Here is an 11950-nt window from a genome sequence, read left to right as displayed (position 1 = left end):
AGGGGGAAAAAAAAGCTGCGGCAATGTAAATGTGTCAACAGAAGCCTGCAATCATCATAGTGCATTTGTCAAATTAAGTTTACTCGCAGCAGCTACAACTCCCTGGCATGTCTCCTTGCTTCCTTGTATTTGAGTAGTAAAACTGTAGAGCAGCACTTCGCTAATTATAAGTTGCATTACAGACGATACACAAACAGTGCTTCACAGCCGGTGAGTATATTTGAATAGCAGAATAGAGGCAGAACGCTTCTTACATGAGCAAATGACTCCAGTGTAAAACACGACTGAAATGTGTTTGTTTTTTTGTTTTTATATCCTTCTAAAGTCACTCATTTACAATACTACACTGTCAACCTGTGAAATCTGAACAGCATTGATTTCATAACAGTAAGAGTTTCATACTGCATGTTGCAATGCAATCTGGGAGAAAAATGTGTGATAACAACCCTTCAAGAGAATTACTGTACTGTACATATTCAATAATTTGTGACAAAACCGTGAAAAGTATTGAGATGTTACAAAAATAGAGTAATATAATGCAAATTAACCAGTAAGAAACTGTAAAAATACAGTATGTTGCAATTGAAGCTGCTTAATTGCTGCAATCTTTACATGGAAAACAAATTACACAATAAGAAACTGTAAAAATAAAGTACTTTGCTGCAAAATGTACAGTGTACTGAAACGTTTTAGAGTGTTCAATAAATATACGGTAATTTACTGACAAAACTGAATAGTATTGTGTTGTAAAAAGAGAACAGTATGTAAGAAACTCTAAAAATACAGTACTTTGCAGATGCCACTTAATTGCTGAAAAATGTGACAGTGTTCAGTAGATATACATTCATTTACTGACAAAATTGTGAACAATATCATGTTGTAAATGTACAAGAATATAGTAATATACTGCAAATGTATTTCTAGAAATACAGTGGGAAACTGTAAAAAATGCAGTAATTTGCAGGTATACTGTAATTTCCACTGAAAAGTTTCACAGTGTAATGTAAATATGCATTCATTTACTGACAAAACTGTGAATAATATTGTGTTGTAACAAGAGTACAGTCAGTAAGAAACTGTGCACTTTGCAAGTGAAGCTGCTGTTAGTTAATTCCTGCAAAATATACACTGACAAGTTTTACAGTGTTCAGTAGATATACACTAATTAACTGAACAATATCATGTTGTAAATGTACAATAATACAGTAATATAGGGCAAATGCATGTGTAGTAACACACCAAATACATTAAAATTCTGTAAAAATATAGAACTTTGCAGCTGCCAGCGAATTACTGCAAAATTTACTGTGAAAAGTTTTACAGTGTATGGTAAATATATGGTAAGAAACCCACAAAACTGAACAATGTTGTGTTGTAAATTTACAAGCAAACAGTCATAAACTGCAAATACATTTCTAGTAATACACCAAATAAAGTAAGAGACTGTAAAAGAACAGAACAGAACTTTGCAGCCTGCAAAATTGACCCAAAGAAGTTTTACAGTATTAATAACAGTTATTATTACATTAACTGACAATTGTTATTGCATAGTTGCCTATATAATGACAATAAAGGCTATTTGATTGATTTGATTTGATTAATTGACAAAACTGTGAACAATATCATGTTGTAAATGTACAAGAATACAGTAAATAGGGCAAATGCATTACTAGTAACACACAAAATTCAGTAAGAAAATGTAAAAGTTCATATTCAGTGATTGGATTTGTCCTAAATCAACTCCAAATACATTTAAATGTAGTGCTTGTTAAGCGAAAAATACAACTGAATCAGGGACATTCTGAGAAACCTTAATTTAAAATGATTTAATAAGAAGAAAGTATGCAAAAGTAGTGCAGCAGAAGTCACGAGACAAACTTCTAAAGCACTGATTAATGAGTGAAAGAAGTTAACTATAATTAACTGACAATTTGTATTGTATAGTTGCCTATATAATGACAATAAAGGCTATTTGATTGATTTGATTTGATTGATTGACAAAACTATGAACAATATGTTGTAAATGTACAATAATGCAGTAATATAGGGCAAATGCATTACTAGTAATACACAAAATTCAGTAAAGACTGTAAAAATACAGAACTTTGCAGCTGCCAGTCATTTCCTGCAAAAATTTCCACTGAGAAGTTTTACAGTGTTCAGTTATTGTATACATTAGCTGACAATTTTTAATGTATAGTTGCCCATATAATGTCAATAAAGGCTATTTGATTGATTTGATTTGATTGAATGACAAAACTGCGAACAATATGTTGTAAATGTACAAGAATGCAGTAATATAGGGCAAATGCATTACTAGTAATACACAAAATCCAGTAAGAAACTGTAAAAATACAGAACTTTGCAGCTGCCAGTCATTTCCTGCAAAATTCCCACTTTACAGTGTACAAAGGAACCTCGAGATGAATTGTCTTGCCAAAGATATGCATCTTTCTCATCCACTCCACCCATTATTTTCCAAGGTTTTATCTCCAATCTGTCTGCATGCATTACTGATGGTTAATTCCATAGATTCATATTCCCCTCAGTATATTACGATGTACTCTAAAAAGGAGAAAATCTCCTCAGATGTGAAGAATCGCCAAAAACCCGCCAAACCTCTCCCCAGGTATCTGTCAGGCTTTGTGCCTGTGATAGGGTATTTTGTGTTATGGGTAGTCTTCTCCTGATTCTTCACTTAGGCCGTGTCCCCACCAGGATTCGTCCTGATAGGTAATTTGGGCGCGCATGCATAATTTATGCTCTTTTGGAAGTTAATCCTAATAAATCTTGCCTCTCTTTCTAAAAGAGCCCATTTAGTAGGGTTCCCGTACGAGGAGCTAGAGTACCGGAGTCATCCTGACAAGCATTCACTGTGTACCTCAGGGGTTTCTGGGTAAAGGCACATGCTACTTTAGTCATTCCTCTTGCTTTTGTTCACAGCTCTTAAGTAAAGACTGCATTATCAGAGGCAGTATTCACACAAACAAAGGGCCTGTTACTGTCTGTGAACAAATTAGTATTACGGCCCCATTGATAAAAGTATGCAATGTAAATTATTGTAATCCTTTTGAATAGAATATCAAATAAGTGAGCTAATGAGATCTCTCAAACATTGCTCACTCTGCTGTTTCATTCACTCAAATGAATCGCTTTAATCAGCAATATTTCCAAGTAAACGATTATTGCCATTGACTTTGAGAAAGTAAAGCGTTCAGAAAGATGTAATATGTTGATAGCGGCGTAAAACGAACCGGCCAAACTTTTCAATAATCTATAAAAATGTTAATATATAAGTTACATTTACAACAGTGTGTTATTTCTTTGACCCCGGACCAGAAAGTAGTGCGATTTTAATTTAGTCAAAGTACTGCTTCAGTGGGAGGAGATATAAAATATAGATAGTGTTGTAAATTGCTGATCGCTGCTCCATTTTTTATGTTATTTTCTTGTGCATGCCCATAATGTGGCATGAGTGTGACACGTGCGTTCCCGAAATCAGGAAACGCCGCCTTGCAATTAATCTAGTCTGATGCTTGTGATTGCATTTTCTAATTATCATTCCAGCCTGTCCTTGAGTTTTAATAGCATTCTGGATATTAATCTTTGATGTGGTGTGCCTATTAAGCATTAGGGCCAGTGTGTCTTTTCAGAATTCTTCCAAACACTCCATTAAAGGATGAGTGAGCTTGCTGAATCAATGCCAGATCCTATAGACTCAAGCTGAATTATCTCGACTCATTCAGCCTATTAAATAGCGGGGTTTATTAAAAAAATTGTTTATGAGTAGATTAGGTTGTAGACAGCTTATATGGCTTGGCATTAAAAAAAAAAAAACGAAGAGATGCGAAGGGACAAAATTGTTAAATATGCTTTTAAAGTGTTGTCTAGGGTTCTTAATCTTGGCTAAGACACATGCTGGAAAGAGCTCTCCGCTGTGCTCCATTTCTGTAATCCGCAAAATTATACATTCTTGTTTTGCTGAATAAGAATATCTTTGATCAGATATAAACTAGCTGTTCATCAGGATATTCTTCCTAGAAAAAGCACCAGCCTTGCACATTAGTCTGTGTAAATTTGTATGCACATGCATCCCAAAATTGAACATGCAGGCTTACCCACAAATATTAAACTGTGCACTGCAACTAAGCACTTTTATGGCTTCTCTGACTTTAGTAGGACAATAATTATGTGCAGCAGAAGTCTGGTTGGCAAACCTTTTTTTTTAAAGAGGTCTTGCATGCATAATAAATTGATAATCCTCTATATATGGGAGGATATAAACACCTAAATTGACCATCTGTTCTCTGTGTTTCTTCAACCTTTGCCTCAGGGATGATTAAAAACATACCACTGTGTTTGCATGGTTTTAAGGTGACATTGCACTTTCACCCTGGATGTCCTGAAAATGACAGTTTTTGCCATCTAACACTTTTTTTCTCTCTAAAGAAGTCATTGACTTAAGCCGTAATAAGTCATAATGTGATTAGCTCTTCTTCTTACGGTTTACTGCACATTGTCATAGAAGCACACACCTTTAAACACACACACACACACACACACACACACACACACACATGTCATTATGTTGAGGAATTCAACAAGTGATTATATTGCAAGTGAACCATAAATTAGCAGCAACAGAGGTGTATTTATTGTTTGCATGGTTTTAAGGTGACATTGCACTTTCACCCTGAATGTTCTAAAAAATGACAGATTTTGCCATTTAACACTTTTTTTCTCTCTAAAGAAGTCATTGACTTAAGCCGTAATAAGTCATAATGTGATTAGCTCTTCTTCTTACGGTTTACTGCACATTGTCATAGAAGCACACACCTTTAAAAACACACACACACACACACACACACACACACACACACACAAGCACACACACAGGCAGAGTTGCACACGGGTGGGGCAACATAATCAAGTGCCCCCATCTAAAACCTCCTACCTTCTGCACACACATGAATCACATTTGAATTGGCTTGCAAATCCAAACCCCATTCTGATTATATGTCATTATGTTGAGGAATTCAACAAGTGATTATATCGCAAGAGAACCATAAATTAGCAGCGACAGAGGCGTATTTATTGAAGAGAGGAAGACAAAGATGGAGAGAGGGCCAAGGAGGGTTGCAAGGTCACAAAACTGCTCTCATGATTAGTCTCCATCATCTCTACGTGCTCCGCTCATCCTGCAGCACGATTTATGGCTGCTAAATGCTGCTTTCTTTTTATTTTTTTGGGCTGCAGTGACACACACCAACCGTACATGCGAGTTGGCTGCAAGAAAGTAGTGTTTTGTGACTGGCACTTTGAGTAGCTCCAGTGATTGCTTGCTGGTATTGACAGAGACAGAGTGTAAATCCAGCATGAGGGGCGTTGATCTAGCGAGAAGCAGCACCTGTGCAAACCTCCACTTGGTGGAGCCCTAGACCTTCCCAAGTCTGCCTCGGCTGGCTGCAGTCTTTGGCAAACCTCAGCAAGCTTTACTCATGTTTTGAAATCCTCTAAGCAATTTTGTGATACAGTGCACACTTCCTTGTTGAAAAGCTACTTTAAAAAAGGAGGGAGGGCCTTCTTTCTTGAAAAGGGTATGTTGACAGTGAAAATGTAACATAAAATCCACACCGGCGTTTTTTAAAATGCTGAAATTGGGGTTGGCTTTAGAGGGGTGCATGCAGGTGATCATAATCAATTCACCTAGACATCTGTCTCACTAAAGATCTAAGGCTCAACAGAGTGGGAAAGCATACCGTGAGGTGATAAAAATGCTCGGATTTAATGAAAACTGATTATAATATCTGCATTAATTCCATTGTTTTGCCGAGAGAATAAGTATTATAACCCCCCCTTCCCTTCTCACTGTTTTCTCACTAACATATACAGTGTTTTCTAAATAAATATTCATGTTTGGTGCTTTAAAACCAGCTGTGTTAATGCTCATGAGAGCCTCCGTGGCTGTGTGGGAGAATGGATTTCCAACCGCTTTTCATTTCAACGCCGAAAGGTCACTCCATATCTGACAATAATTCAGGGAGCGTGTTAGTGGCTAATTTGCACTAAACAGTAATGGCGTTACATGGATGACCCGGTGCACATTACTATACCCTAATATATCACTTTGGTGACTGTAAAGCTGTCTGGGTGTATAAGGCAGGCGGCACACACCGGAGGGACTGGGCTCGGGTAGAAAGAGTCAGGGCTGGATTAAGTTTGTGCTGTGGAGGATATGCACATGTACATACTCAGCACAACACTGTCGGCTGCTCTCGTCGCGCCGCTCCAACACCGTGATAAACACCTCCATGCGTTTTTTTTAGAGATATGAATGGTACAGTGCCTCTCCATCAAATCTGCCTGGAGCACATCACAAGTATGATTCGCCCCTCACTGCATCTCAGCAGACAGGCGAGTACGTCTAGAAACACCCACAGAGCTTGGCATGGACACTTGAACAGGTGCAAACACATATGCACGCACACTTTAATACTTATATATTGCATATATATTCACACACACATGCATTTGTTCATAAGGTGGATGGGGCATCAGCTGGTGCATGAAGAGCACTTAGTTGCATGAAGGACTTTGGATTGGGTGACAAAGTTGATGCTTATCTTTGGAAAAGAGCTAAAATAATGGCCATTTTAAAGTTATATATTCACTGTGTGACAGGTGGCATCTGCTGACAGTTTGATTTGATTTTTATTCTTAAAGGAAATTAAAAGAAATACTTATTTGCACTCATTTTTAAGGTTTATCAGCCACCATTAATGAGCTCCAAAGTTCCAATTTCTCCCCCCAAAAAATCGACTCAGCTGCTGCCACATTTAGTTTCATTTATTTCCGAGCCCACCTTGTTCATAAATAAATTATGAGGACAAAATCAAGATTAGACTATTGAACAGCAAATCTAATCTTTTCCCCCCCAGTTGGGTTGATTTAGCTGTTATCAACCTCTTTGAAGTTGCAACACTTCTTTCCATGAGATATCCACACTGCTGCATTAGTCGAGCTTTGTCACAGTGCAAAAAAAAAAAAAAAAAAAAGAGGAGAAAAAAGAAGCAGATCATCCCCCAGGAGTCTGGAGGCAGACAAAATATAAATATACCCTTTAACATTAATCAGAAAAAAAAGCTCTTACCTTTTGATTTTCACAGCTTAGCATCCGTCTGTGTCACTGAGTGCACGCTACTGTGTTCCTACTCCTTAGCAGTGCTTAGCGGTGGAGAATCTGACTCCTCACGGCAGTGCTTACATTCCAAGACTGACAACAGCACAGCTGGTGCGAATGTGTGTGTGAGTGTGTGTGTGTGCAAAAGAGAGAGAGAGAGAGAGAGAGAGAGAATCTCCTGCCTGCTTCCCTCCCTCGCTCTATGCTTCTCTCTTTCTCTCTGCCCTCCCTCGCTCCATTTCTCCAACCAGCTCTCTCTGGCTTCTCTCCCTTTCCTCCTCTACACTCTCTTTCTATCATCTCTCTCCCTGTCTCTCTTTCTCTGTCTCTCCCTCCCCCTTTCCTCCTCCTCCTCCTCCTCCTCCCACCCCTCCTCCTCCTCCTCCACCTCCTCCCCCCCTCTCCGTCCCCTCCTCTCTCTTTCTCTAGCAGTGCATCACTTCTGGCGGTGGATGTCACCGAGGCTGAAGCTGAGGCGACTCTGCCCCTGATTGGCTGCCATTCACAAGTTAGCGATAAAGAAAAAAGGGGAGAGAGAGAGAGAGAGAGAGGGAGAGAAAGCGGGAAGAAAAGCAAAGGGAGGGAAAAAGGGAAGAGGAGAGGAGGAAGGGGGGGTGAGGGAGGAAAAAAGTGCCCTTACATCCCAGTGAGCATCAGTTGACTGTGGCATGGAGAAACAGGGGAGGTTAGAGGCTGAAGAAGAGGGTGGACACTGGGAGTGTTTTCCTTTTTTTTTTTTCGTACCATGAATGCATCCAGAAAGCTCTCTACATAAGAGGCTGCAATGAAAAAGACTGCTATGACGGATCGACCGTATGATGTTTGATGTCTAAAGCAATCTGCCCCATCTAATCTTCTTTCAATGACAGTGGAATGAAGGAGAAAAAGGCCATAACTTGTAAATCACACAGCGAGGGTTGCAGGGTGCGTGTGTGTGTGTGTGTGTGTGTGGTGGGGGGCAGCTTTTTTTTTTTTTTTTTTTGCTCTGTTCATCTTCATCTTCGTCTTTCGTCCCGCTGACTTGGCCGGCAGTATGTGGCAGGTGCACATGCAGTCCAGGCACTCTGTCATCTCTTCTCATTACATGCTCCATGTTGGATGCATATCAATACATCTCCATATAGCATGTGCCTATTGAGAGTGATATAGCAGTTTAATTCAACTGAAGGGAACGGAGCGGGGGATAATATATCACGCAGGTCTTTGACGCTGAGAGGTGAGACAGAGAGGCAATGCGTTATTAGATGCCGATACCCGTCCCCAACATGTACCTTGCGCGGATAAACGGCCGCTTGAAGTGACTTTGAAATGCACGGGACGCCACTCAGAGCTGCACTGTTGATGAATAATTTAAGAAAAGCAGCAGTTTCACTGGCCAACCTCATCCCAGCTCAAGTTTTATCTCCCGATATCAGTGTGAATAGATTATCAGCTCAAACTCTCTGCACCAGATAAATAAAAATGCAAACAGGCCAAACTAATTAACATCCGAACAAGCGGCGAGGTAGCCTCCCTCTGATACCCAGCCAAGTCCTCGCACTTCATAATTCAATCCCTCGTTGTGTTTATGGTGCTGGGAGATTAAGAAGTAGGTGTGTGTATGTGTGTGTGTGTTTGTTCATGTGTGCACGTGTCGGCTCGTGTACTGTATTTGTATGTATGACTGGGGGGAGGGGAGGTTTGTCATGTTTACTTATACCCATGTGTGTACGGGATGGATGCAAATTGTGTGTCTCGGCGAGTGTGTTTGCATGCATTCGTGTGTGTGTGGTGTTCCTCACTAACAAGCCACTGGGAAAAAAGCAGGCTAATTTGTACATCTCTGCATAGAATTAGTATTAATTTACCTGCTATCTACACCCCTGGGATGTTAATAACGCTGTTGTTACACAACCCAAACAACTCAGTGCAAACATCAGAGAACAAGAACAAGCATTGTGCCCGACTGTTTCGGGAGATATATAGAACCGTGTGATGCACCAGTGCAACTTCCCGGTCTTTTAATTTCACAAGGCTTCCAGGCAAAAAGGATCTCCATATTCCCATTGTTTTCTCTCACCCTCCTGATGAGGAGTCCATTATATTAAATCAAAGTTTTCCAGGCTGAGGAAACTGCTTCCTTAAGTAAGGGTGTCTCCTGATCCTCTCCCAATTCTCAGTGTCAGCTCCCATCAGCATCACTTTCTTGTTGCACTTGCATTCACCTCCACAGTCCTAGCTGCCGCTGATTAGTTCTCTGATTTCCCTCGCCTTCCCAAAGGAACGCTCAAGTGCGGATGTCTACCCACTGTTTGCTGTGCTAGCATAACAACTGCAGCTGCTGATAGGTTATTGATATAGCTCTCTGTATGGCAATGACAAGACCACATTAGCTGAGTAGTGAAAAAATGAATCCTCTCTCCTGTTGCCTGTTCTGGTGGCCATATGTCGAGCCAATAGAGTCACACAGGTAGGTGAAAAGGGATTGGATTTTAAAGTGGCTCCATTTTCTTGTGCTATAAATTAATCCCTTTAACATAAATCCAATGTTTTAATTATGACCTTTTTCTTTTTCCTTAAGCATGAATATACTTCTCAGATCATATTGACTATTCCTTATTTTAACCCTCTGAAGCTTTTCCAGGCCGTTTTATGCTCTTTCTACTTTTTACTCTCTGTGGACTTTTATTTCACTGCAATATATGAATCATGCACCTCTATGGAATCAGCACAGTCATGGCCAGACTTGGGAAAAACTAAAATATGTATTTTGTGCAGAATAACACAGTTATAATGCCACATATTAAAGGTAAAAAAAAATAATAATAATAAAAAAAGGGTTGAATTTCTTGTTAAATTGTTGATGTTTTTTTTTAATTGGATTAAAATGGAATTAATGTATACAACACTTTTCCAAGTGCACATAAGTGTCATGAATATTGGGGGAAAAATTGGGTCTCTTCATGCTATACATATTGAACTATTTGCATTTTTACAACCTCTACTTCCAGCCTCTCCTGTCCTCTCCTCTCAGCCCTGTGTAAATAGATTTTCAGTGAATATTTGTCATGTGACCATTCGTCTCAGCAGAATCAATCATGGCTTCACAGTGTTGCTGAGGAGCAGTTTTTTGAAAGACATATCACAACGTTAAACTTTGTTCGGTTACTTTTTCTAATGCAAACTTTCAGAACGTGATGCGTTCAAGGACTGTCGGAAAGTTCAAACTTTATAATGATTCTTAAGTTTATTTCTGCTTTCTACAGAAAACACTTTTCAAACCTGACTGCGAGGTAGTAATTCGATTTTTTTGAACTTTTGACAGCATCTTTCAAGAAAAGAAAAAACCTGCTAAATTACAATTATTGGTTCTTGATAAAATAACTAATTTGTTTTCAAAATCTTGTCTTAATCAGAATCAGAATCAGAAATACTCTATTGATCCCCAGGGAAATGTGTGTTACAGTTGCTGTGTAAGAATAGAATAGAAAGTAATTCTGTAAATAAATAAAGATAAAAAAGCACTCTACAAGTCAAGTAAATATAAAGATATGTACAAATAGAAATAACATTGAAATATGGAAATAATTTGAAGTAAATAGGGACATGTACAATATGTAACAGTGTGAATTATTGAATGATTGCACATGATTCCTATTGAAAGTCCTTATTGCACATATAATTATTATGAATAAAGATATAAAGTTTTGACAAAATGTATTAACAAGTCACCTTTAATATGTTGAATCATTCAAATGATAAACAAATTTAATACTTAAACGGGTTCTCTGTCATGGTGCATGTTGGAGTATTGGTCCAGCCCACTTGTTGCACATAAGAACTTTTAAAACACACACACACACACACACACACACACACACACACACACACACACACACACACACACCACTTGTCTGACCCAGCAGCTTCAGGGTCTTCAGGACGGACCACATGGTGGAAAGATGTCAATCTTCCAAAGGTCAGTCGTTTATTACTCTAAAAAACCCACACTGTAAACAAAAAAAAGGTACAGTGAGTCAGTTTTCCTCTCCAGGATGACTTAGCTGTCAGCTGTGCAGCTGTGAACAGGTTTTTAGGTCAACTTTTTCCCTGACAGCATTATTCGATTTTAAAAACTGCATATTGTTGAGACAGCTGAAACACATACCAGATTGACTGCAAGAAAATGGTTTTGTCAAGGCCGGAATTGAGTGGGTAAATAATTTCTCTTTTCTAAATTGCAGGTAGCATTGGTGTAACATCCAGGAAAAAAACACAGCCAAGTATTACTGAGTGACATTTGCTTTTTTCCTAAAGGACTCTGACTCTTGTCGAGTGCAGCGGGTGTCTCAATTTCTCCCATTTAATAACTGCAGGAATAGTTTAACAAAGGCGTTGCTCCAGTAGAAAGCACAGCAGTACATTAATAATGATGCCAAGTGTTTGATAGCGTTCCATCATTTTTTTGAAATTTGGCAATGGTGGAGTGCTGGGTTATTATACCGCAAATGTCAAAGCCATTGTCTCTGATTACAATCTGCCGAGCATGTAAACACTATACCTTATAGTGTGATTTCATTTAGCACACACTGTGAAGTGGCTTCTCATCAAAGCTGATTTCTTTGCAGTTTTGCGCAACAAAGATATTCTGATTCGGAGCAGTAAGACACCAACAGTCACAGTCATTTAAAGTACTTATATTCAATGTTTTTGACCTAAGAATAACTTAATTTGAGCTGGGATTAGCAGCAGTCATTCATTGTGTTGACGTCAATGTCCAGAGAGTCACTC

At 38.9% G+C, this 11950-nt stretch overlaps 1 protein-coding gene across 1 annotated transcript in view; it reads right to left on the bottom strand.

Moving 5' to 3' along the window:
* Positions 1–7480, bottom strand: part of LOC131961901 (cadherin-10-like) — a 46039-nt gene extending 38559 nt beyond the window's left edge. The window contains exon 1 of the mRNA XM_059326822.1: positions 7151–7480. The gene's annotated coding sequence lies outside the window, so the exon portion shown is untranslated. The remainder of the gene's footprint in view (positions 1–7150) is intronic.
* Between the last annotated feature and the right edge of the window lie 4470 nt (positions 7481–11950).

Source organism: Centropristis striata, chromosome 23, assembly GCF_030273125.1.
Source record: "Centropristis striata isolate RG_2023a ecotype Rhode Island chromosome 23, C.striata_1.0, whole genome shotgun sequence".
Classification (NCBI taxonomy): Eukaryota; Metazoa; Chordata; class Actinopteri; order Perciformes; family Serranidae; genus Centropristis; species Centropristis striata.
Note: the sequence above shows the minus strand (reverse complement) of the source record. Positions and strands in the feature narration are given on the sequence as shown.